The 25,657-nt window shown below is 44.0% G+C and overlaps 1 protein-coding gene and 1 non-coding gene across 4 annotated transcripts in view; both read left to right on the plus strand.

The window, feature by feature from the left end:
• The window catches only part of COL4A2 (collagen type IV alpha 2 chain), a 183,693-nt gene that overhangs the window by 81,682 nt on the left and 76,354 nt on the right, over window positions 1-25,657 (plus strand). The window lies entirely within an intron of this gene.
• Window positions 16,687-16,793, plus strand: LOC128626644 (U6 spliceosomal RNA). The gene has a single exon (XR_008390630.1). It is a non-coding gene; the product is annotated as a U6 spliceosomal RNA (small nuclear RNA).

Here is a 25,657-nt window from a genome sequence, read left to right on the forward strand (position 1 = left end):
CAACCATCTGGGCTAATAGGTACAGAACACTGGGAATGACACCACAATACATTCCAGGTGGGTGAATCATGAGCAAAGGAACAGTGGCAAGGATGAGATGAGCTGACTTTGGATAGAGGGGCTTTAAATGCTTTCAAGTGGGCTCCATGCAGGGCTCAGTCAGGAGCCACTGCGGGTTCTTGAGCCTGTACCTGACACAGTGGAAACAGTGTTTTAAGGCAGCTGGTGTAGTAATAGCTGGTTTGGAGTTTATTAAAGGTTGAGAAGGCTGGTGATAAAGGACAAAATCAGGCAAAGAAGAGTAATCCAGGCATGGTGAGCTAGGGCCTGGACAAGATAGGACCATTGGGTGAGGAGAAAAGTGGAGAGAGGAGAAATGCTTAAGAAGGAATCAGTAAAGTGTGCTGGCTGGGAGCCTGGAGAAATTGGGGTGGAAGCATAAGAGAAATGAGAAGAATGTTCTGTCCGTTGCAGGAATAGAAAAATTCTCTGAAGGAGGAAGGTGGTAGCCGATGACCCAGTTAGGAACAAGTGGTTTTGAACTCTGGGAGAAGGAGAGGGACAAGAACACACCACTGCAGCCTTGAGGATGGATGCCCAAGAGTGGGTGTGGGAGAGGCCAGCCTCAGTCTCAGCTGGATGCAGCCCTCTGTCTTCACTAACAGATGTTTACTGAGACTTGCAGTGTGCTGGGCGGGCAAATAGACATGGCCTCTGGCCACTGGGTGTGTACGTGCCACTGGGGAGCTAGGAACTAGGTGAATGCGGTGTAAATTTCGAAGACTGCAGTTGTGCTGAGACTCTGCAGGAGTGATTAGTGATGCTGTGTTTGAGAGATTTGCCTGGGGCAGGAGCACTGAACTGAAGGTGGAAGGAGTGTCTCCCAAAGTAAGTAGAAGAGAGAACTTTCCAGATAGCATGCACCTCTAAGGAGTAGAAGGCAGACTGGCAGAGCTGGAGATCAGAGTCTGGGCGTGAGGAGCTGAGGTGGATCACGTCAGCGTCCAAGGCTTAGTCTTTCTCTGAAGAGTGAAGGGAAGCCATTAAGTACTTTGGATACAAAGGTTAGATGAACAGACTTTTTAAAAGGATCGCTTTGACAGTACATGGGTTTGGATGGACTGGTCAGTGTTTTGATAGATTGTCACATGAACATGCACACAAAAAGAGAAACACATTTCACTTCCAGGTCAGGAGTCTTTACCTGATCCTACCATTGTATCCTGAACTGCGGGTGTTTCCTGATATCACAGACTGAGTGACCCACATCCCCGTCATGCTGACATGTATCCTCTTCTCAACACATGCAGTGACACAAGAACATTCTTTGATGCATAACTCAGTTCTCTGGCCAACATTCAATTCCTTGTCTTCTGCTTGCTACTTGCCACATATGAGCCTTTTTCTAGAACTGCTGATGAAAAGGCATGCTCTTTCTCAGATCAGATGATGAATTACTTGTCTTAGCCTTTGCTAGCATCAGACGCAGCTCATCACCTAATAGAGACGTCCAACGCAACAGTTCTGGCCCATCCGATGCTCATTACACAGCCCAGCTGGCAACCCCTAACCTCTCTGCACTACCACAACTTACTGACATAGATTTGGTTTTCGATTCATGACGAATTCCAAGTAAGAGAGATCTCATGGAAGTGGTGGGCACATGTTGAGCTACCCACAGCTTATTTCTGGAAACAGGCAGCTAGTTCTCCACAGGTTTGGTTCTGATCCTGAGGAAGTGAACAGAGGAGACATGTCTCTTCAGAGAGGAAGGGTCTCAAATCAGTGAAGAAGATGGCAATTAGGTATAGTCAACATTCCCTCTGGACAGTCCCCTGGGAAAAGAAAGAGAAATTTTAAGCAGGATAGTTTCATTTATTGTGTAGAGATGCTCACTGTATGAAAGGCATGTGGGATACTGTGTCTTGGGCAGAATGGCAGAAGGTACCCCCACAATTTCAGTAGGTGAGCTCCATCTCTCCCCGCCCCCATCCTCTTCCTCTATCCCCCCTCCCCGCCTCCCTTCTCTTCCTCCTACCCTCACTTTACAAAATTCAATAAGACTGTGACCCGTGTTTTCCTGTAATGTCTACTTCATCATTTTAGGTGTTATTATATCAACTGAATATAACATTTAGCTTAATTTTAAGATCTCCCCCAACAGAACTGTCACTACAGACGCTTTTGACCCAAATATTTAATTCCGCATGAGGGATGGGGAATAAAATAGATAATAAGGAACCAAAGGAAGTTAAAGGTCCTAATGGAAATGAGGCTAAAATAAGTGGAATGTACTCTTACTTCCTTTCTATTATTTTTAATAGACTTTATATTTTAGATCAGTTGTAGATTTATAGAAAGTTGTGCGGAAAGTACAGAGTTCCCACATACCCTCTTCTCACCTGTGTAATATCCCATTGTTAATATCTTTCATTAGAGTGGTACATTTGTTACAGCTATTGAACCAATACGGACCTTCCTTTACAAAAATGATTTTCTTTTTAGACAGAGGGGAAGAAACGGAGAAAGAGAGAGAGAGAAACATCGATGTGTGGTTGCCTCTCGCACATCCCCTACTGGGGACCTGGCCCACAACCCAGGCATTTGCCCTGACTGGTATTCACACTTATGACCCTTTGCTTTGCAGGCTAGTGCTCAATCCGCTAAGCCACACCAGCCAGGGCCCTTTTTTTTTTTTTTTTAATAGAAATCTATCTTTGGAGATTTGTATGATTGAATAATTCACATTAAATGGGCTTTTTGGCAACCAGTTTAGAGCTGGTTAGAACAATGGACATTTCTCTCTGTGGCTAGAGGTTGTGGGGGCTCCCGCCCAAGCATATTTGCTCCTGGAGCACTCTCAGTGCGGAGGTACCCGGGACTTCAGTGGGGCAGCCTGTGTGTGCTTAGACAAGACCCAAGTCCAGTGGAACTGGCCAGCAAGAAGTCTGCAGCCCAGGCCACTATAGGTTAGTTAGTCGGAGCATCGTCCCGTAGCTGGAGGGGTGTGGCCTCGATTCTCAGTCAGGGTACGTGCCTGGCTTGTGGGTTCTTTCCCTAGTTCAGGTTCACAGAGTCCCCAGTCTGGGCGTGTACAAAAGGTGACCAATGTACAATTGATGCTTCTCTCTCACATCCCTGTTTCTCTCTATACCTTCCTCTCCCTCTCTTTGGAAGCAGTGAAAAAAGGGCCTCGGGTGAGTGAGGAAGGTTCTATGGAATAGAATTGTTGTATTTTCTGGAGGACATGCCTGCATGACTCTTTGGTTCACATTAGCAAAACATCAGACATACTTGCCCACCCTTTTTCTTTTAAAATCACTAATGATCTCCAAAAGATAAGGATGGAACATCTTGTCACTGTATACCATGATTAGCTAAAGTTAAGGCATTTAAAGTTTTAACAGAAATGACTAAGCTGACCCTTTTATCCTAGGAGGAAAGATGGTTTCCAATCCCTAGTGGTTTCAATTCCTAATGATAAAATCAGTGGCAATGTTTAAACTGTTGTTGTTTCTTTGTTATGAAGAGCAAGCGTTTGTCTTCTACCATATTTTTACATTGTTGAACATGTCAAATTGTGTGCACAGAGAGATTTTAGAAAAAGGTCTAGTAACTCGGCAAGTGTTCTGTGACTTTGAGTTTAAAGCCAGAGCACTGAATTCCGCAAGTCCGGCGTCCGTGATCCCTTCGGAGAGCCTGGACATGACTAATGCAGGGCTCTGCACAGCCTTACCATCCTTGGTCATAATGCTGCTCAGGGCTGGAGCAAGGCTGCCAACACAACGGCGTAGCCCTGTTAATATTACATGACAGTCAGCGATGTTTTTGGAAAACCTCCTCTGGCCCACTGTTTATACGCCCCCATTGATGCTTGTCTGAAGATAATTTTACAGTCAATTTACTTACAAATGCGTCAGAAGAGTCCCGGGCTGCTTCTTACAGAGTTTCTGCCAAATATCACTTTAACAGGGAATTGGCTTGTGCCAACCCGGAACTAAAGGACCCCTCGTAGTGTCATGAGCCACCACTTTAATCTCCCTGCTTCTGTGTCCATGTCATGTAAATAAGTGGAGTATCAGGTCATGAATATTTATGGGCTTGATTGGGCGGGAATAAAGGAAAACTTTAGAAAGTGAATTTCTGATTTCTCATTTTCACTGAGTGATGGATGGATGTTTTTATATTAGAGGAGCTTTTTTTCCCCCCCACTTTTTAAGAATATTCTGGTGGCGTATTTCACAACCATGGAAAAGCAAGCATTTTGGGAGTAAATTATAACTGGAAGCCGAAAGTATTGGCTCAGAATGGAGCTGTCACTTGCACAGTAATATTACCAAAGGAATGATGGATCACATGAACTGTGGCAGAAAATGATCTGAAATAGTTATACCAGCTCCAGGTGGATGAATAGTCCTTTGTGGGCATAAAGGAGGTGGGTGGGTGTGGGGCAGGAGAAAGAAGCAGCTGCAAGAGGACACTTAGAATATGGCTTTCACACCATATATATTTTTTTATCCTTGCCCAAGGACATGTTTACTGTTTTGAGAGAGAGAGAGAAACATCAATCAGTTGCCTCCCATACAGACCTCTGCTGGGGATTGAACTCACAACTTAGGTAATGTGTCCTGATCAGGTTGAACCTACAACCTTTTGGTACTCAGGACAACACTCCAAGAAACTGAGCTGCCTGTCCCAGGCCACACCATGTTTTATATTCTCTAATTTATTTGTTGTTTTGGATCCCATAAAAAGACTTTTTGATGTTAAATTTTAACGGCCCTCTAATTTGAGAAGATGGGCCAATTTTGCTGGAAGCATCTGTCTCAGACCTAAAGAAGAAGCTGTCCACCCTGGGAAAAGACATAAACTGCAGCCTTCAGTGAAAGATAACCTCACCATGAAGGATTTTAAGGGCTTTGATGTTATTTTTAGAAAAGCACAAAAATCTGAAATAAAAATCAAATTTTCTTTTTTGCTCCTGCTTCCTTTTCCTTTCCTTCTTGGTTGTTTCCATTGCTATTTTTATATCCCTCTTGGGGGCGGGGAGTGCACACAGTGTGAGATTTATTTATGTAAGTACAACTCAGAATAATTAAAATGTATACCTGCTTTGAGGAAAACTCACCCAGCCTCTTGAAATAACAGCAGTGAATATAAATTAGCAAAAGACCAGACATAGAAGTTTAGAGTCGCACTGGCTTTAGAAATGGGAACAAAAGTCACAGTCAACTTGATATGTACCCGCTTCCTGCAGCCCAGGGGCAGGTCAGAATAGTGAATCATCCAGTGACTTGTGGAACCACTCACGAAATTAATTTAGGTTGATTTTTTTAACTCCGTGTTAAAATCATTTTCCCCTTAATTGTCTAATTGTATCTATATTGGCTTGCTTGGGCCATTTGATAAAAAGAGATGAAGCACGAATTCCTGCCAGGTTCTCGCTGTAGGAACTTTCCTCCTTGGCAGTAAGACAGAACGCGTATGTTGGTAAGCCACTGCTCTGTGATGTCCAGTGCTCCAGCAGCCGTTCTAAAGAGCATTTGAGGAGGAATCAAAAGAAGAAAAGGGCAGGGGAGAGAGGCATAAATACTGCACACTCTGTGCTACACACTCAGCTGACGGAATCCTCACAGGAATACTCACTTTGTAGAGGCTGAGGCTGAAGTTAAATCAGCTGCCAAACTCACACAGGGAGGAAATATCAGAGAGATAAAACATGTCCTTCCATACGCCCTCAGACCTGTGAGACTGAAAACCCGGCTGAAAAGCTTATGCTCACAGAACAACTGAAGAAAAGTGCCAACATTAAATATTAATGACAAATTAATGCTGGTGCTTGGGGCAAAATGGAACTATCTCATCTTGACTTGGTGTGAAGGAAGGAAAAATCCAGCTTTACCCACAATGGGTGTTAAAGTGACTCTGAGTTTGGTTTGCCCCAGACCACAGTCTTGCTTATGTGACCCATTGCAGCTATTTTCTTCCCTGCAAATTGACAAATAACTAGTGTGTGGGTTTCAGCCTCGGTCTTGTGGAACCTTTCATTCTCCAGATGTATGTCATTTCCCAGGCGATGCAGTTCACTTGTATGAAACGTGAAAATATTAGAACTGGAAAGCATTATGCTGAGTGAAATAAGCCAGGGGTTGAAAGACAAATACCATATGATCTCACCTTTAACAGGAAGCTAAACAACGAAACAAACAAGCAAGCAGGAAAAAAAAAAAAACAAAGACACTGAAATAGAGAACAAGGGGATAGTGACCAGAGGGGGAGAAGGAAGGGAAGTTAAGGGGAAAAAGGGGGAGGGATTTGGAGGAACAAATAGGAAGGACACAGGGACGAGAACTAAGGGGGGTGGAAATGGGAGGGAGGTGGGGAGCAAGGGGCAGGGGAGGCTGGGATGGGAAAAATAGACAAAAAACTGTACTTGAAAAATAACTAAATAAAATTTTTTAAAAAAAAGAACTTTTCAAAAATGGTTTAAGTTTGAAGGGATTTGCCATGAAAATGTTTTAAAACGTAAATTCCCACACAACTATTCTAATTTATTTTAATCCGGATATACAGGGTCCGGCACAAATAATGCCCCTTTTTTTAATGACAAAACCTTTTATTACAAAATCATAAACACGTAATTCTGTAACATGACAATATCACATTCAAGCACATCACATGACATTTTAGGTGAAATATTCAAATTGCTGTCCATCTCACGTGAGACACTCACATACCCTACCAACCACACTCCAGCAGGCATTAACTTTTGCCAGACCCTGTATTTGCAATCTGTGCTCTTCCTGGCAAGAATATGAAAGGCTACCTGCCTCTTCCTGAGGGAAAAACTCTGTTTCAAGGCAAAGAGAAGGTGGGATTTGAGTGAGGTTTGCTTTGGTCATGGCTTCTATAGCTCAATAATTGCACAAGTTCCCTCTGTAAGATGCTTGATTAAAATTCTTCGTGACTATCGTAATCACCACCAGGCTAAGAGAATCTAATGTTCTTGAATTTGCTCCATACTCATAATACATTCCGTAACCATGTGTAGTAATCAGACAGACTCTTTAAAACATGCCGCCAGCTGTGTTTCTAGACTTTAATAAGGTTTGTGAGCTAGCTCTTCCTGCAGCATCACTAGCCAGCCAGCCAGGAAAGGAACTGCTATTTAATTCATTCAAAGTATTGCACTTGTTATAGAAACCTAATTTTTTCTAAATCTTTTGGAGACCCATTTGTCTATGTAATAGAAATAGAAAAGTTCCTAAGGAAATGAGAAATTTAAATAAGATTTTTTATATTTATTCAACATTAATTCACTTTATGGCTTTTGAAGCTTTAGTCCCCCTCCCCTCCCCCATACAAAATAGAACCAGGAGCAGAATTGCAGGTCAGCGTTCATAACTCGAAAACTGATTAACAGAACAGCTGTGGTAAGAGAAGTTCCATTCTATGGGTATTTCAACATAATAAATTCAAAAAAATCAGAGCAGAAAATCCTAATATTTAAGTATTATTCACTAACTTGATCTCTGAGTTCCTGAATGGGATCCTTGTTCATCAATGTTTGTGTCAAACGCACACCAAGAAAAAGAAAAACAGCATACTTATCATTATGACTGTGCCATCATTTTCCAAAGGAAGACAATATAACTTAGTGAAACCTGCATTATACTATTTATAACCAATGAAATTGAAGAAAAAGTCCTAGTTCTTCTCCAGAAATAAGAAAGAAGGAAGAGGTATTCGAAAAGTGATTGACCCAGACTCCTGCCCCCCACAGGGGTGTCCCTGTTCACGGGCACTGTTCTGAGTGGCTCACCGATGCCTCAGGAGCTCAAGACTTCAGCCAGCGTTTCAGTTGGCGAGCTTTAGCAGAGAGCTGTTGAAGAGGGAAAAAATAGTCTCACAAATAAACTTATATTAAAAAAAAAACAGATGTAGCTCTTGGGGCTTCCAACGCCTCTTAACAGAAAACATCTGCTGGACTTCCTGAATTTTTCTAAGACCTTGAGAACACACCCACACACTTCCAGTCGTTTTCCTAACTCTTGTAACTGCTCACTTTTGTAACTGACTGTTGTTCCATCCAAACAGTTCAGTTTTGTCTTTTCTTACAAACCCATTATTCCTTTGTGTATTTCATAGGTACATATTGATAACCTACTGTTAGTTGGGGAGCAAAGGAGAAGACGAGAACATGTTTATGGGTAGAAGCACTGTCAACACTAAAACCTAGTTTGTACGTGGGGTGGTTTGGGTGTGTTTTTGTGTTAGCTTTGACTTTGCTCAAGGAAACCAAACCAACTCACTTTAGTGTGATCCGAGACTTTTGAAAGGAATGATACATAATCACAGTGACAGGAGGCACAGCACATGCCATCAAATTTCATGAAAGTGTCTGTCACACAAACTCAAGAGAACCTAATTTATGTGTTTTGAAGAATCCATGGGGTTTTGTTTGTATGTTTGCCCTCACTGGAAGCTAAAACAAACAAAACTTGTTTTTAAAAAGCTTCTTCAAAAAAAAAAGAAGCTTCTTCAAAGTTTGCGTTTTGTTTTAGGAAAATGTTCAGCTCTGTTACTTTCTAAGTAGCATATTTTGCTGTGTATAATGTGCACCCATATTTTTGGCCCAAACATTCAGGAAAAAAATTTTTTTGTTTTAATTTCTTCATTTATTTTTTTATTTACATTTCCATATTTGTTTCTTGTATTATAAAGGAACTTTAGTGTTTATTTTTTGACATTATGGTACAAGAATTTTTATATAACAAATAATTACAAGACATAAGAAGAGATACAAGGTACAAGAAATATTACATCCGGTAACAAATTTACAATATTTACATATGAAGTTGGTACTACCCATGTATAATGTGCATCCTTATTTTTCCCACAGAAATTTGGGCAAATAAGTGTGTGTTATACATGGTGAAGTATGGTGGCTCCGTTTCCTTGTAAAGTGAACTCTGGTATGCTTAGCTCAGGCCACTCGAGTTACTTCTCTCAGTCCGTATTACTTATATTTTAAACTGTTTCTAAAAGATCTTACACTGTATCTCTGTGAATGAACTAGTTACTGTCCAAAGCAGAAAGTATCATGTAGCAAAACATATAATGATGTATTGTGATTTCTCTTATTTAAGCTAATTCTCTTTTTGTTATATATTTAATTATAATTGCCATACAATAGTATATTAGTTTCAGGTATATAATATGATTTGACATTTATACACCTTACAAAATGATCACCATGATACCTGCTAACCACCTATCACCGTACCAAGTTACACTCTTATTAGCTCTAAGCTAATTGCTTTTTTTAAGGTAAACTTTGAGTCAATGGAGCTCTTTAAATATGAACACATTTGAAGGTTCTGCCTTTCCTGTAAAATGCAAGACTTGTGGAAATAAATGCCTATTAGTTTTTCATTTATTCCACAAACACGCTGCCACTCACTCTGTGCAAGACTGTAGTGTGGGTTAGAGACGCACATCTGAGTGAGGCATGACAGCCACCTTCTCGGCAGGCACCGCCTATCGGAGGAGAGAACAGGAAGCTCTCCCAGCAAAGACATAAGGTGTGGCATGGACTGGGCTGGGTGCTGACTGTGGTGATGCCAGGAGGAGCAGCTATGCCTCAAGGGAGGGTCTTGGACGGGCTCACCATTGGAAAGTGTGTGCTATGGGAAGAGCAGGGGCAAAGGGAGCAGCACCTTTAAGAAGCAAGAAAGAAACCCCCCAAAAGAACCTGGAGAATAAGCAATAGAGAGGCTGGGAGGCAGCAAAGGTGGTTATCCCCACGAAGGAGGGGTCTGCAGCCTCAGATGCCTCAGGGAGATGGGGATAGAGTCAAGGCCATTTTAAATAAGGGGTTGGTGAAAGGGAAGACGCTAGGAGCTAGGGGAGATGTGGGCTACCTGAATTATAAAGTTCCTGTAAAATTCAGACACAGCAGATTTGGCCAGAGCTCAGAGAGGTGAATCATGGTTATTTAGAGGACTAGCATGGACTAAACAAACAACGGAAGAAGCCCTAGAGATGCTGGGGAAGGACTGGACTTGTGATATGGAATCTGCAGGACCAGGTTTGGGGGTTCAAGTGTGTGTCCCGGAAATGCCCGCTAGATGGCACCAGGTGGGAATCCTGGCGGGTAGTGTTAGGTTAAGACTGCCACCTTAACCACCCCCTCCTACTGCTTGAATTGGTGCGGGACCAGTCTCTCTAACTGCACAATATTTCCCCAGAAGAGCATAGAATTTTGCCAGAGGACCGTCCACTTGGATAAGGGAGTGGCTAGAGGACTTGATGAACTCTTAAAGCCTCATGCATAAGCCAACCCAGGACCCCTTCCTGCAGCCCAGGCTCATACACCTGCTTCTCTGCAGGTGAATGGGGGGCACAATTTCTGTTCAGAGAGATGGCACCTGGGGCTGTGGGAATGAGCAAGTTCTGGTTGAATAATTTATACACCATTTGAAATCACCCTTGGTTTTCCCCCTTGGTTTCTGCAGTTCTTTTAAGAGGCGAGAAAGACAGTGGTCTCTGCCCACCGGCCAGTAGCGTTTGACCTTCCCACCAATCGCTATGTTCCCGGTGTCAGCTCAGTACCCTTTTGTGGTCTCTGCACATAAACTTGGGAGAAGGAGCTGAAAAGCAGCGAAAGAAATTAAAGTCCATTTATAGTTGGAAATCATTTTCTGATGAATCACTCTGAGAGGGAAAAACCCTGTTAGCCTTTTAGTGGTCAAGTCTCTGCCTGCTGAATTGATTCCTGGCACGTCGAATCCTGGCTTCCAAAAGTGTGCTACTGTTTTACATGACAAAGAGGAATATTTGGCTCAAAGAAGTCACTGCCAAACTGAGCAGCTAATAAATCTATGACAGCATTAACCATAAATCCCAGATATCAATTGGATAGCAAATTGTCATTCAAAATCAGCAGTGTGTCTGAAGTCAGAAAAATGTGTAAAAGGCCTGCAGAAGCTGTTATCACCACTACAGACATTGATGGCTTCCTCAGTATATGCAGAAGTAGGGAGGAGTGTATTCACCAAGCATTCATTGCATACAGGACACCACATAGTCTGCAAGCTACACCTCTAAGATTGCTTGCTGTCTGATCTTAAAGAAGTTACAGTGTAACCAGCTACATGCCAATACATCAGCAGAGATATAACTGCACACAGTGCCACTTGCAAATGGGCACCACACTGTTGCATAACCTCCTCTAATGTGAGTAAAACCGAATTTTTCTTGGGGCATCCAGATAGGGCGAAATTACTGGCCAATAGCATATAGAGTCATTATAATCTAGGTCAAAATTTAGAAATGAATGCTCGGTTATTCTAATTTATAAGTAAGCCAAGATGCTTTTCCTACTACTTTGCTAGATGTTAACTTTACTAATAGAATCCTCAGTTTTTGTTCTTTCTCATATATTTTTTTCCTTCTGTATTCTTCAGACCTTCTTAGTGTATGAAAATATATATATAAAGCCCTGGCTGGTGTGGCTCTGTGGATTGGGTGCTGGCCTGTGAACCAAGGGGTCACTGGTTCAATTCCCAGTCAGGGCTCATTCCTAGTTTTCAGGCCAGATCCCCAGTGGGGGGGTGCGTGGGAGGCAACCACACATTGATGTTTCTCTCCCTCTCTTTCTCTCTCCCTTCTCCTCTCCCTAAAAATAAATAAAATCTTTAATATATATATATTTTTCCAATCAGTAGTACTAAGTTTACTGACCCATTTATAATCAGTAGACACTTGAGGACCAGTGAACTGTTTAGCTAGATCATGCTCGCTGAAAGATGAAGGACTGACATTCTCAGTTGCTTCTGTTAATCAGGAGGAGCTCGCAGGGGTTCCTGGTGCTGGCACTTGTTAGAGGCGGCTGATCCCGCAAGGCTGCTGCCATGCAGACAGGCATCCAAACAGCCTCCCTCTTCCCCCGATCAGGTGCTGTTGGGAAGAAGTCGGAGTCATCACGAGACAGTGCTTCTCTGTGACACAGGGACTCTCTGACATATGACCCAGATGGAGATAGATAGGGGCAAGATTAATTTCAAATTATTGGGTGGGGAAGAGAGGAGAATGGAGGGCAGTCCGGCCACCACATTAGCTGTGGGTGTGGTGTGAGCCAACAGTGTCCTCCCCATTGGAGTCTAGGTCGATGATGTGTTACATGAACTTAGTGAGGGGCTGAGAAGGGCTGGTTGCTGCTCTTTGGCTTTTGCTGGGAGCAAAGCTGGAGAAAATGAGGTAACGAGTTCACCCTCAGGCATGCTGAGTCTGAAGTGTCTGGGCGACATCTGGGTAGAGAAACCCGGCAATGAAATGTGAGTCACCTGCCTCAGAGTGTTCCCTGAGGCAACTCAGAGTGACCAAGAGAGCACACCTCAAGCGTGCCTAAGGAAAGCAGAGCTAACGGCCAAACCCTCAGGAAAAGCCTTTTTCAGAATGGGAATAAGGAAAGAGGCCAAACAAGATTAAGTCAGAGGTGTACAAAGAACCCCCAGACTGAACCCACATCTCAGAGAGAAGCCTGTTTGAAGAAGTGTAGCAGCAGAAAATTGTAACAGTGGGGAAGGCTAATCCACCCCCACAATTCTTTTGACACTGTTTCTGTAAATGCTGGCTTTAACATGTAGGTTGTAAGTAAACAGCATGTTCATATAAGAGTCCTGGGAACCAGCTTCAAAAAATACTGACTCCAGCCTTCAGGCATCCCAGCTCTGGGAGATATGCCGACCTTCAACCTTGGAGCCAGGGTGATGTTAAACCAGGATGACGACATGAAGTGAGGATGACTAACCAGGATGATGTACACGGACCATCACCTGCCTTATCAGCATGGACGGTGCTCGTCTGCACGTAGAGAACTTTGCACCCCCCTCCCTCGGTCTCTTTGTTCCGTTCCCCTCTCCCTCCTCATAAACACATCTGCCTCACTGAGAGGGGGCGATGGGCTTTGTGACGTGAGTCCCCCATCTTCCAGGTGGCCAGCACCTGTGTCTCGAGTGTTGGCATTCGTACTGGCAGCGGCAGGCAGCCGCACCTGCTTCCAGTTACAGAAGGAAGGAGAGACCACCGTGCTGGGGGCTGCTAGGGATCCCGAAGGCTGCGAAAGGCCCTCACAGTGCCTTGGGGAGGGAATTACGTCATCGCTGATGGTCGAGGGGAGAGTTTATCCAAGTGCCCAGGCAGAAACCACTCGCTCTGGTTCGAGGTGTGAATGGGAGAATGCATTTGTGCTCTATCAGAATACAGAAAAAAATGCTACCAGTTGAGATCCCTCCCCAAAATCACATTCTGAGAGGTGACATCAGAGCGACTGGGGAGCTTCCCTGTGATGCTCCCCGCCCCCGAGTTCTGCTGCGTCTCCCTCCCCCGTCTAGGCTGCAGTCAGCACCACTGGTTCACAAAGTGCCAGCCCTGAAACAGCCTGTTTGGGCCGCCATCGGATCAGGGGTCTTTCGGAGTGAGGAAGAGGAAGGTTTTAGTGTGAGAGGCCTCCCAGGTGGCCAGGCCGGGTTCAGAGCCCTCCCTCAGTGTGTTGTTGCTCCTGCCTGGCCGCACACCGCATTCAAAGTAGGACAGACCCAGAAGCCCACGGTGATGGTGAGGGACAGAAGACACATGCGAGTGCAAAGGGGAGCATCTGGCAGAGGCATCCTGGGTGCGGCTCTCTGCGGGTAATCCCATTAAGAAGCTGAGATCCTGAGAATCTACCATGTTCATCACAGCCCTGTTTGAGTCCATACTTTTAACTTTCTCCATCACCACTCCCTGCTTATGAAATGAACCGTATGCATCTTCGCTTGTCATATGTGATACCATGAGACCTTTGTGGAACCTCAAACACACAAAAACATATCAGGAATAAGTATTTGCCTTGAAAATACAGCTCTGGACAGTTGTTGCCTTTTGTTGTATGGAGGAAAGTGGCTATTTATCTTTCTGACAACAGTTGAGAAGAACCAATGTTCTGAAGGTTGTTTTCACCCCATGTCATGAGAACAGTGCCGCAGCTGAGTCACTTGTCTGGAATGGATGTTAATGTTATTTGGTTTCCTCTCGCCCAAGACCTTGGGTTTCATGTCTGGACAAATGAGCCATCCATTATCTTTCCACCAGACTGAAAAAAGATCAGTTTCTCTTGGTTTGTTGTTCTTTTTTTAATTGCGGATGTGTGTTCAGTGTCCGTCCAAATAATCACTCTAAACTGGGGGGTCTTAGGAGGGAAGTCCAGGATGTCCAGATAGCCATCTGCCCTGTCAAACAGGACTGTGAGCACCAGCCCTTTGTTTACTCGATTTAACCCTGGCACTGGGCTACATACCTTCAGCAGCTCACATCCACTGCGGCCCACGAAGATTGCCATCACGTGGCTCCAATTGGTCAGTAGCTCCAGAACTTTCTGCAACGCACTAGGTACAATATTATTATTGATAACATCTTTGCAAAATACTTCAAGGATTAATTTCCCAAATATTAGATACTTCCAAAGATGTAAATAAGAGAGACTAAATTTCCATCTGGTGTTACTGTCATTTAACCTTTCCCACTATTAAACATCCAGGGCAGTATGGGGTGTGGAAAAATTAGTGAACTAGCATGCCAGGCTGCTTGTCGCTAACTCGCTGAGCTGCCTGTCCAGGCCACATGGGGCCGTTGTCATCATATGCAAAGCTAGACTAGATCTTTCTCTAGGCTTTGCCCCCAAGCTTATAATTCCATGCATCCATATCAAATGCATGTACCTTAAGAAGGTTCTCACATGTGGAGGGTATCTCTTAACTCTGTACAAATATAATTCTGGTCCTTTGCAGACCTTCAGAATCTACACTCATGAACAGCCCCCTGTGAGGAAGTAACGTGGAAGTCCCTGCCGCCTCTGGTGCTAACGTCTCGGTCATCTCTCTAAAACCCTTGAAGCCCTGAGCTCCCACCGACCATCTCATCCATGTCCTTCACCATCTCTTTCAAGGACTCCTTTCCTCTCACACTTATTCTAGGAAACAGCTACCATCCCATCTCATAATGTCTCTCCCAGTGAAGTCACTTTTATAGCTTTGTAACTTGTTCACAACCAAATAGTTCCCCATTCAGACATTCTCTCCCCTCCAGGGGAGTTCTGCCCCCATCAGAAAGCCGAGGCCGTGCATCACCTTCTACTTAACTTCTCAGGGCCCATCGGAGGTTAGTGTCCCAGGGTTCACCTGCCCAGCCTTCTTAGCCACGATGGCCTTTTGCCCGAGTGAACGTGTTCTCCCAGGAGGTGTGAGCTCAATTCCCCAAAAACTTCCCTGTACCCAAAAACATACTCTCTCAAACATTCTGCAAAACCCCTCGTTCAGGAACTGTGTAACAATTCAATCTTTTTACCATAAAAACTAAAGCCTACAACCCTTCAGAAATCTTTCTAACATAACCTTTCTTCAACAATACATCTTTTTATGGAAGCTAGAGAAAACACAGATGATGAGAGGTATCTACCTATTCCCCCCAGTGTTTTGATCGTTGAGTATTTAGCCTACAGCCCCACCCCCCACACCCCAGGTCTTCCTCGCATACCTTCTGACCAGAGTTGCTAAAAAGTAACAGAATTGACTTGTTTGAGTTTCACCTTCTCTCTCTGCCTTAGGTCACTTTCTAGCAGAAGGAGGATTAATAAACCGTGAAGTGGCCACAATGGAGCAGCAGGTTGTTAGCTAGTCACTGCAGGGTGGCCAGCTCTGTTTTGTGTGGGTTTCCATGAACCCCAAGCATACATCGGTTTATTTTTGTCAGGTTGTCCATCTGGTTCTGGCTTGATTATAGCTTCATGAAGATCAGTCAGAGAGATATATTAGAGAGTCCAAAGTCACATCCATTTACTCAAGGGACATTCATGTGCACAGTGACGGCTCCCTCTGGAACTGTCCTGAAAAGCCGGGTGTGAGTCCCCTCCTCTCTGAGCCAGCTGAGTGACTGACACCTCTTTGTGCCTCAGTTTCTTCTCCCATAAAACGAATATAAGAACAGAATGTACTCTGTAGAGGTATTGCAGGGATTAAATAGTTTACTTTGGAAAGTGCTCCAAATAGTAAATGCTCTAGTTGAGAAATGTTAGTTACTCCTATAATCTAATCTCACTCACACAGGGACCTAATCTGGTGAGTTGGTCGCTATCTCTTGGAACTCTGCACTGCGCCTGGGTCTAACAGGTTCTCATACATATGTACACTTAGAACATATTCCTTTGAGCAATTCAAAAGGGAATGGAGTTATAAAATAATTATTGAATGAGTTCAGCCACCCTTTAAAAAGAAAAATGGACTTTGATATGCTCTTTCGACACCACTGGAATTCTGCAGTCAAATTTTTCATCTGATTTTCCCCGTGGGAGGTTAGTTCCCTGTGACAGCTGAGGGGTCTGCCCTCTGTTCCATAGAGGAGTGTCATCATAACCCAAACAAATGCTAAATCCGTGAACTTGACAAATGCGAAGTTGAGTGGAGTGGGCTCTTCGTTCCCAAAGCGTGCATCTTACTGTCACCTAGTGTTGGCCACGAGAACTGCAAGGTATTTCTTCTGGTCCCTGCTTTCCTGGGAGGGCTCGGGGCGGGAGGATATAAAAAGGTAATAAGAAGGCGTCTGTTGTTGATAGAATTATAATATTTTATTTGAAAACAAAGCCATTCAGTGCTCGCTTCGGCAGCACATATACTAAAATTGGAACGATACAGAGAAGATTAGCATGGCCCCTGCGCAAGGATGACACGCAAATTCGTGAAGCGTTCCATATTTTTCCAGGCATTGAAGGACAAATACCATATGATCTCACCTTTGACAGGAAGCTAAAGAATAAAACAAACAAGCAAACAGAATAAAAACAAAGACACTGAAATAGAGAACAAGTGGGCAGCGACCAAAGGGGAGAGGGAAGGGAACTTAAGGGGAAAAGGGGGGAGGGATTTTGAGGAACAAGTATGAAAGACACAGAGATGAGGACTGGGGGGAATGGGAGGGAGGGGGAGACTGGGCGGGGGGTACGGTGGGATGGGAGAAATAGATTTAAAAAAAATGTACTTGAAAAGTAACTAAATAAAATAATATTAAAAATAAAATAAAATAAAACAAAGCCATTCAGAAAACATTGAAAATCTTCCTTTTATAGCTTTTTCAAAGACCCGCGTTGGCCAATTCCCACATTTTCTCCATGACCTTTCACCCCCGAGTCACAGTAGTTTCAATAAATGGCTTAAGCAGGTTTGGCGTATCACTGACGGTTGTCCTTGAACATCTTGGTTCAAATATCACCAGAACTAAATTTCCCGGAGGAGGGAGTCCTGGCATTCCAAAACTCTTGCCTCATTTCTTAACTCTTGGTTTCAGCAGATCATGCCCTGTTTATCTCTCACATCCTAAGCACGGTTGTGATAGGGCCTAAGTACACTCCTCGTCCCAAGTCCGGGTGGTCCTTTTTTACGATTCCATTTCAGAGGTCTGGAAAGCATTCTCTCTGACAAGGCAGACAGATAAAACCAGATCATTGGGCACACCCAACAGGCAGAATCCCCCAGATCAGCACAGAGATTGGGGAAGAGCAGAGGTCGTCGGTGACGTGTTTTGACATTTTGAGATGACCTCAGGAATTGAGCAGGGAGGTGAGGGGACAGAATAAGAGGGTAGCAGCCCTCCACAATGCTAACCAGTGAAGCAGGGTTCGGGAGTGCTTCAGAACTCATGAGCACATTATAATGGTCATTTTAAATGGCCTACAAATAGAAGACTCTGGCCTTTTACTTCCAGCAGCACCATAATTACTTTACTTAACATAACAGTAGGTCATGTTATTTGTCGAATGCTGTAGGGCGGGCATGTTCAACCTGCAGCCCGGGATGGCTATGAATTTGGCCCAACACAAAAGCATAAATTTACTTAAAACCTCTCTTTTGCTCATCAGTTTTCTTTAGTGATTGTGTATGTAATGTGTGGCCCAAGACAACTCTCCTTCTTCCAGTGGGGCCCAGAGATGCCAAAAGGTTGGACACCCCTGCAAGGGACGCTGGAGACAGAAGCTCAAATGAGCCCTTTCCCACATACAGCACAGTGAGTGCTGTGGCCAAAACAAGCCGAGGCAGCACCTAAGCTAGTTCCCAGGTCAGGAAAATACCCTCTGCTGCCCCTGGGAGTCATCAGGCAATGAGGCATATGCAAAGGCCATGAGGTACAGGAGAAGTTGGTCCAATTGTCAGAAGTTCAGTTCGCCTGGAGCAGAGCATGTGGATGTGGAAGCCACAAGTGGGCAAGTCATGCTAAAACCCCAAACAGAAGCCCCTGCTTCATAGACTCAAGTGATAAATCAGAGGGAGCCACTGCCTCTCAGGGCTTACTCGGTCCTGCAGGAAAGGACAGTGGACACTGTGGCACTTTCTGCAACCACAGCGACCTCCATCAGAGAGTAAGACTAGGCACTGCGTGCTGAGCTCACCTCCCCAGGAAATGGGCCCCTGTCCCGTCAGCCCCGACCTGCTACATGCTGGGCTGTCTCCTCCAGCTCACCTGAACTTAAATGCAAACCTGCATCTGTTGTTTGGAACTCATCACGGATTCTGTTTGATTGTTAGTGTTAGAAAGCCACTTCCAGCTTTTCCTCACAAAAGACAGAACAAAACAGTTCTTTCTCTAAAACTTGGAGTGACTTACGTTTAGACAGTCATGGGATTTGGGTGGATTAGTTAGGTTTCCTCTTAGAAAGGGGGAATGTCTCATGTTTTCTTAAAGAGAATGAAACAATTTTTTTCCAGAAAATAAAATGCTACAGGGGATAAAAAGAACTGCCAAAAATTGTGTTATGCTCTATGCAACTGTCTGCTCCAGAGATCTCTCAGCCCCAGCCCCCTGTGAAATGAACAGTAGGGAGTTCAAGTCCAGGGAGGGGACCAGGGAGCCACCGAGGACTGGCTGGAGGAGCATCACCAGATCCAAAGCCTACCTGAGTGGGCCAGGTGGCCCCTGCTTCAGGGTACATGGACCCCCATGCATTTTTAAAATCACCAAAATATGTCCACTGTCCTTTAGAGGGTTTCTTCTCTAAACCTTTGGAAGGAAAAATATAAATGATGAAAATACAGGAAAATTTTGTTCTAAGGCATTTTGCTGGGCTCTGGTTCCCATCCACTATAGTGAAACTCGTGTAATCCCCTGTGCATGGGGGAAGTGGATTTTAAAGCCTGAGGGGACCCCAGAAGCCTCTCCAGGCATTTCACAAACCAGGTTCAGCGTGGAGAGTGGGCCTGACTATCCCAGGGAACCCCTAGAGTATGGTCAAAAGGCCTGCGAACCGCTCCTGGGGTCAGAGCCACAGAGCTGTAGGTAAAGTGCTTCACCCCCTGGGCTATTTCCTCACCTGTCCTTTTTGAGAATTGTTCTCTGGCTCCCAAACCTGACTCTGTATCCAGATTGCTTAAGGAGCTAGTTAAAAATAATTTTCCAGGCTCCTCTCCTCTCCATAAACTGGGGCCAAGATTCTTGAGGTCCTAAACTCCCCATAATGAATGCTTTGACAGCCAGCCTAGACCAGTCCTGGAACAGGAGCCACTTCTGGAGAGACTTTCTCCACCTCTAAGGCACACGCAAATCACCTGGGGTCTCGTTAAGACGCAGAGCCGATTCCGTGGGTCTGGGGGTTGTCTGAGCACCCTCAGTGCTGATGAGCGTGGAGTGAGGCTAATGCCGATGATCCAGGGACCCCTGAAGACGCTCGCTGAAGTCCCTTCCAAGTCTTACATTTTATGAAGCCTTTGGGAAAGGATTGGGTGATCAGTGGAGAAGAGCAGAGATGTAAATTTGAAAAGCAATATTATGTTAGTCTAATTTTAAATGACTGTTACTCTTCCCTGTAACAGTCTTGCTAGAGAACAAAGGTGGCATTCCTGTACCAAAAAGACATGTATTTTAGACAACAATATATGACAAGGGAATAATTTTTTTACCCAAAATAAAATTAAATATGTACAATAGATAAGAAATTAGGATTGAATGTCTCTCCAGTTTATGTACAGTAGAATTTTTAAAAATAATCTCCCCCACCCTCACATCTATGGAAGTTCAAGGTAATGTACTGATCCCATCAAAGGTCATCTTTGCAAGTCCCTGCCTTTGAGGCATGTGGCTCTATCACTTTTCAGGCCTGCTGTCCAGTTTGTGCTGGTTCACCCTGCTGAGATACTCCTGCCCTGGGAACAAGATTCACACGTCTGTGAAGAAGCTGACTATGGGTTGTGTGTCCATATGGACAGAAGCAGAAGGACCGAACTCTGGTCACAGTCCCACTGACTCTGAGAAAACCACTGTGGTCGTGGCCCACAGTGTGACAGTTGCTGGCAGGGGCTGTGCTGCTATGTTCTCGTTGGAAAAGGGTGTTGCAGCCACAGTAACAGTGATGCTATCAATGGAAACTGTGGACTCTGGACTGGATCTCATACTAGCAGACATGTAGAAATCATCCTAATGAAAAGGAATGACATTAGAAAAAAAAAAGAAGAAGAAACAAAGAAATGAAAAGGAAAAAAAAAGAAATGAGTACTGCAGACCCAGAGAATGGCTAAGAGAACAAATCCGATGACAACAAGTGCTGACAAGCACCTGGACTCTCCTACATTGCTTGTACAAATGCAAATGGAACAGCCAGCCTAGAAAATAGAGTTAAGCATACCCTTACCATATGACCCAGTAATCCTATTCTTAGGTATTTATAAAAACGTAGGCACACACACAAACATGTGTGAATGTTTATAACAGCCCAGTTCACATTCCTCAGAAACTGGAAGCAATTCAAATGTTCTTCAACAAGTGAATGAGTAAACAGATTGCACTAATGGGATACAACAAAACACTCCTCTGTGATACAAAGGAGCAAACTGCCGATACACACAACAGGGCAGAGACAGGGCTGGTGAATTTCAAATGCATTACACTGAGTGAAAGAAGCCAGACTCAAAAGATGACATTGGATGATTCCACTTTCATGACAGTATGGAAGAGGCAAAACCCTAAGGCTGCAGAAAGACCAGTGATTAATCAGGGTTGATGACAAAGGAGCAGCTCCGGGAATTAGGGTTGGATGACTCTGAGCTCTTTTTAAAACTCACCAAACTATCCACAAAAAAAAGTGAGCTTTATTGTATGTAAAGTTAAAAGTAAATAAAAATCATTGAAAAGAAATAGAAACATGAAATAACTTTAATGAATATAAAATGACATCTAAGTAAGTGAAAGCCCAGGGAGAAGGGACAGGTGGGGAGTGGTAGTCACAACTTTTCTAATGACAGAAAATTTGGAGCTCTATTTGAAACTTGTCCTATGCAGGAACATTTCAAACAGAGATCAACAAAAAAAAATCAGTGTACCACAGCCAACTTGAAACCTGCTCTTGTTCTGAACCTTTTCTTCTTTCTTGGCCAGTTATTTTTCATAACAGACCAACTGCATATACTACCAACCTTAAGAATATTTTTTTTCTGTGACTGTGTTTAGTCTAGATGCAAAATAGATATAACTGTTGGTTCTGTTCCTGGTCTGTGCCACAGATGTAAAAAATGTCACTTGCAAAGACTGCCAGCCTGGTTGACAATAACAAAGGGGAAGCTAATATTTGGAAGGCCGTGCTCACAGTTCTTCCTCTCGCTCCTCTCATCTGTAGGCAGAATTCCCCAGTATGCTGGGCGATCACTATATGCAGAGCTCCCCACTGGGCAATGACAGAAACACAGACCAGTTAGAACACACAGTCTCTACTGTGAGTCACATCACACTTGAATGTAACCTAAGCACATGACCTAACAATACTAGTAAAATATTGGCACGTGCCGTTGACTGATGAAAATTAATAGTCTGTAACCGAGACGGTAAATATAGTCAGCTATTTTAATTACCTGTAGCTTTATGATTTGGGTAACTCAAAGAGTTACTGTCTGTTATAGTTGTTTCTTTCTAATCGTATAAGTACAGCCCAAAGCCACCCTGTGCCATTATCTCCTATAACAGAAATGTTATTTGGTGATTATCATTGACATTGTGGATCGTTGGTCATTGATACTGTATTCCGTGTTGATAGCTCCTAAGTTAGAGCATTACATACATAATGGGAGGCCTGACAACCAGAGTTCTCTGTGTGCTTCCTGTGGCCCCAGAATCAGCTTTTTCCAGCCCATTCTTGCCCTGCAGCCTGTGCTCCCAAAGGCCTGGTTCATCCACACTCAAATCCCTGTCTTGTTGGAGAACAGAAGGCTTAGGAAATCAAGTCAGTCTGTTAGGCAACAGTTCACCTTCAAGCAAAAGAAATGTATTTATTGCTGCAAGCACAGAGGCAATTAAAGGCTTTCCCAGAAAATCAGCTTTTCCAACATGGGCCAAGCAAATTCACATCCAAACTATAAAAAGCTTGGCCTCGAGTTTGTCTGAAAGCCACTGAGGGGGACTGCCCATGTGCTGCCTGTTTTCAGAATAAGGAGCAAAGGTTTTCAGACTTACTGGTCCTGTGGGTGGAAAACATGAGATGACGCAGTTCTCTCTGCTTTAAAACGTGAATCTACCTGAGTCCAGTCATTTCAGGTAAATCTATTTGCAACATCTGAGAATTACAGATGACACCTGCTGATTGTTGTTTTTTATGAAAAGCACGCACAATGGAAACTAGTGACATCTCAGTCTTCTTTTTCACTCGTGTGTCCGGCTTGGTCCTGGCTCACTTGCAGCTGCGCTGCCTGGGCTGCGTGCTGGACGGGTCTGGCCCCTCTGAGCACCACACTCAAACAGGCGAGATTCCAGAGAAGGAGAGCTAGGTCTTCAGGTTTGTTCATTTCTCTGGCAGACATTTTTTTTAAATGTTTGGCTAAAATGGTTTTTTTTTAATTTTTAAAATATCCACTCTGGTTTCTTTTCCAAATATTATCTGTCTCCTACATTCACTGATAAGAATGTAGGATCTGGGCATAGCCAATATGCCTGTGAACTTCAGAGATTCTCTTAATTGTCTGTTTTTAAGTCAAGTTTATTGAGCCGTAATTTACTTTCAACTCAATGACTACTGACACATGTCTGCAGCTGTGAACCACCACCCAAATCGTGGTATGAAACAGGTCCGCGCCCCCCAGCAGTTTCCTCGAGCCCCTTCAGTCATCCACCTCCCTCTGGCCCACACCTGGCAGCCACCAACCTGTTTTCTGTTCCTTGTTAACCCTTTAAGCAGGGTGATAGCATAATAATAGCATATGACTAGGACAGGAGCCTCTGTGTCTGGCTGCACAATGAGTGACACCTTTGAGATTCTCCCTCGCTGCACACAACAGACAGTTCCGTCCTTTTTACTGCTGGCTAGTATTTCACTTTATGCAAATACCAGTTGGTTTATTCCCTGATCCGCCGATGGACATTCAGGTTGTTCCCAGTGTTTCGCTGAAATAAATCAAACCACTGCGACCACTTACCTGCGTGGCTCCTAGCTGGCAAATGTTTCACTGCATGAGAAACCGCGAACTTTCACAGCAGACGCCCCGCTTTGCATCCCGCAGCAGGGAGCACGCCCCCCTGCATCCTGCAGTACACGGTGCTCCTGCTGCTTTCTGGTAGGTCGCAGGGGTATCCGACTGTGGGTCTGGTTTGCCTTCCCTGACGACTGGCGGTGTTGAGCATCTTTTACAGGCTAACTTTCCATGTGTACATCTTCTTTGGTGAAGGGTCAGTTTGAGGGTCAGTTTCAATCTTTTGCCCATTTTTTTCAGTTGGGTTGTTCATTTCCTTATTGATCACTTATCAGGTATGTATTTTTGTAAATATTTCTCCCAGTCTGTAACCTGCCCCTTATGTTTAACAATATCTGTTGAATATCAGACTTCTTGTGTTTTCTGATTTCTGTGCCTTTGCCAACCCAGAGTCATAAAGACTCTTCCCTATATTTTCCTTTAGAAGTATTATAGTGGTATTTCTTACATGTAGGTCTGTGATCCACTTTGACTAAATGTTTGTAATGGAGAGAGGCAGGATCAAGAGTCATTTCTGAGCATATGGATGTCATTTCCTCTATAGAGACACTCACTAGTCCTACAATCTGTGTATGGTAATTTTAAAAAGCAAGAATTCCGAGAGCCCGTATAATTTACCTCATAAAAATGGATTCCTTAATTTGGAATAGCGCCCAGGACAGGGTTGGTGTTTTGTTACGTATTAAATAAGAAGCTGTAGGTAGCACATGGCAGATTTAACATCGGCTCTGTCTGATTTGCACAGAATAGGCAGTCACCCATTATTTACTGACATTTATTACATGTGTAATATACTGTTCAAATACGACCTTTACAAATTAGCTTGGAGCATGGTATTAATTTATCCTACCAGGGGGATCAAAAAATTGCTCACGAATGCTAATGATTATCCCTAGAAACCATGACTAGTTCTAAATTTCAGATGAAGGAGTTGTCTTCCTGAATCCTAAAAAAAAGTAGCCCTTCCTGCCTTTGGGGCCATTTTACGTATTTTCAAATGTATGTGAACAACTCTCAGGATAAGCTGGGAATTGGGCTGGAATTCCCTGAGAGTCACCAGGAGCTGCAGCATCCGAAGGCCAGGAAGGCCTAGGACATGTCGTCAACAGCCGAGGAAGGGAGGGGCCCCCGGGGAGATTACAGAGGATATGGGGTGTCTGGTGGGGCGCCCGGTGCCCACAAAAGCCTCTCAAGACAGGAAGAGTAAACTCAGGAAGGAGAAGGGATTTCCTAGTATTCAGATGTTGGCCAGTAACTCATGAAAAGCTTATTCTTATTCTACCAGGAAAATACTGTACTGTAGATTAAAAATCCTGATATGCAATGAAGTATTTTATCCTTGGAAACATCTCTCTTTATTCTTCCTGGTACATAAAGCTCTTCTTACTTCCTTACCCAAGGCAAGTTTTAAGGTTTCTAAACTGTGAATGGAAACAGGTGCCACCTTGGAGTTGCACAGATGTGAAATTGCTTGGGGCCCTGCGTAATCACTGATCTTCTACCTTCTAACTCTGACGTTCCAGAGTTATTCTGCACATGCACACACCCTGGCTGCCCCTTTTACAAAAGTGGAAACTCCAAATTCATGAAAGCTTAGTAAGTGTCACAGGACTTTAAGTGCATTCTCTCTACAATCGTGGTATTTAAGCAATGTGTAGTCAAGTCTGGACTCATTCTATCCACTTTTTCAGACTTCAGCTTCCAAAACTGGCCCCAGATATCCCACAGACACTGCCGAAGTGATTTCAAAAGGGAAGAGGCATTGTGCAACCATCCACTCTGACAGTGACAAAGGGGATTCAGTCTTGCTGCAGATATCACTGGAGCATAAGGCCCAGGAAAAATTCATTAGAAATAGCATTTAACAAACATAAATATTAGATTTTCCTCTGATTCCGTGAGTCCAGACTTTCTTCCGATATCCAACTTTGTGCGTAAGAGATTTTTCTTGTTAAAAGATACCTGCGACCTCTCATAGGAACGTCAGAAAGGGAAGGAGGGCGGGGTTGTGCAGTGATGCTCAAATGTCACTGCACTAAGAAATCCCCTGAGGATCACGTCCAGTGCAGGTCAGGGGGGCCGGGCCGGGCCTGAGGCTCTGTGTTACTCACGCTCACAGACCTCAC

Source organism: Artibeus jamaicensis, unplaced genomic scaffold (genome assembly GCF_021234435.1).
Source record: "Artibeus jamaicensis isolate MK-2021 breed Jamaican fruit bat unplaced genomic scaffold, CSHL_Jam_final scaffold_833, whole genome shotgun sequence".
Lineage (NCBI taxonomy): Eukaryota > Metazoa > Chordata > Mammalia > Chiroptera > Phyllostomidae > Artibeus > Artibeus jamaicensis.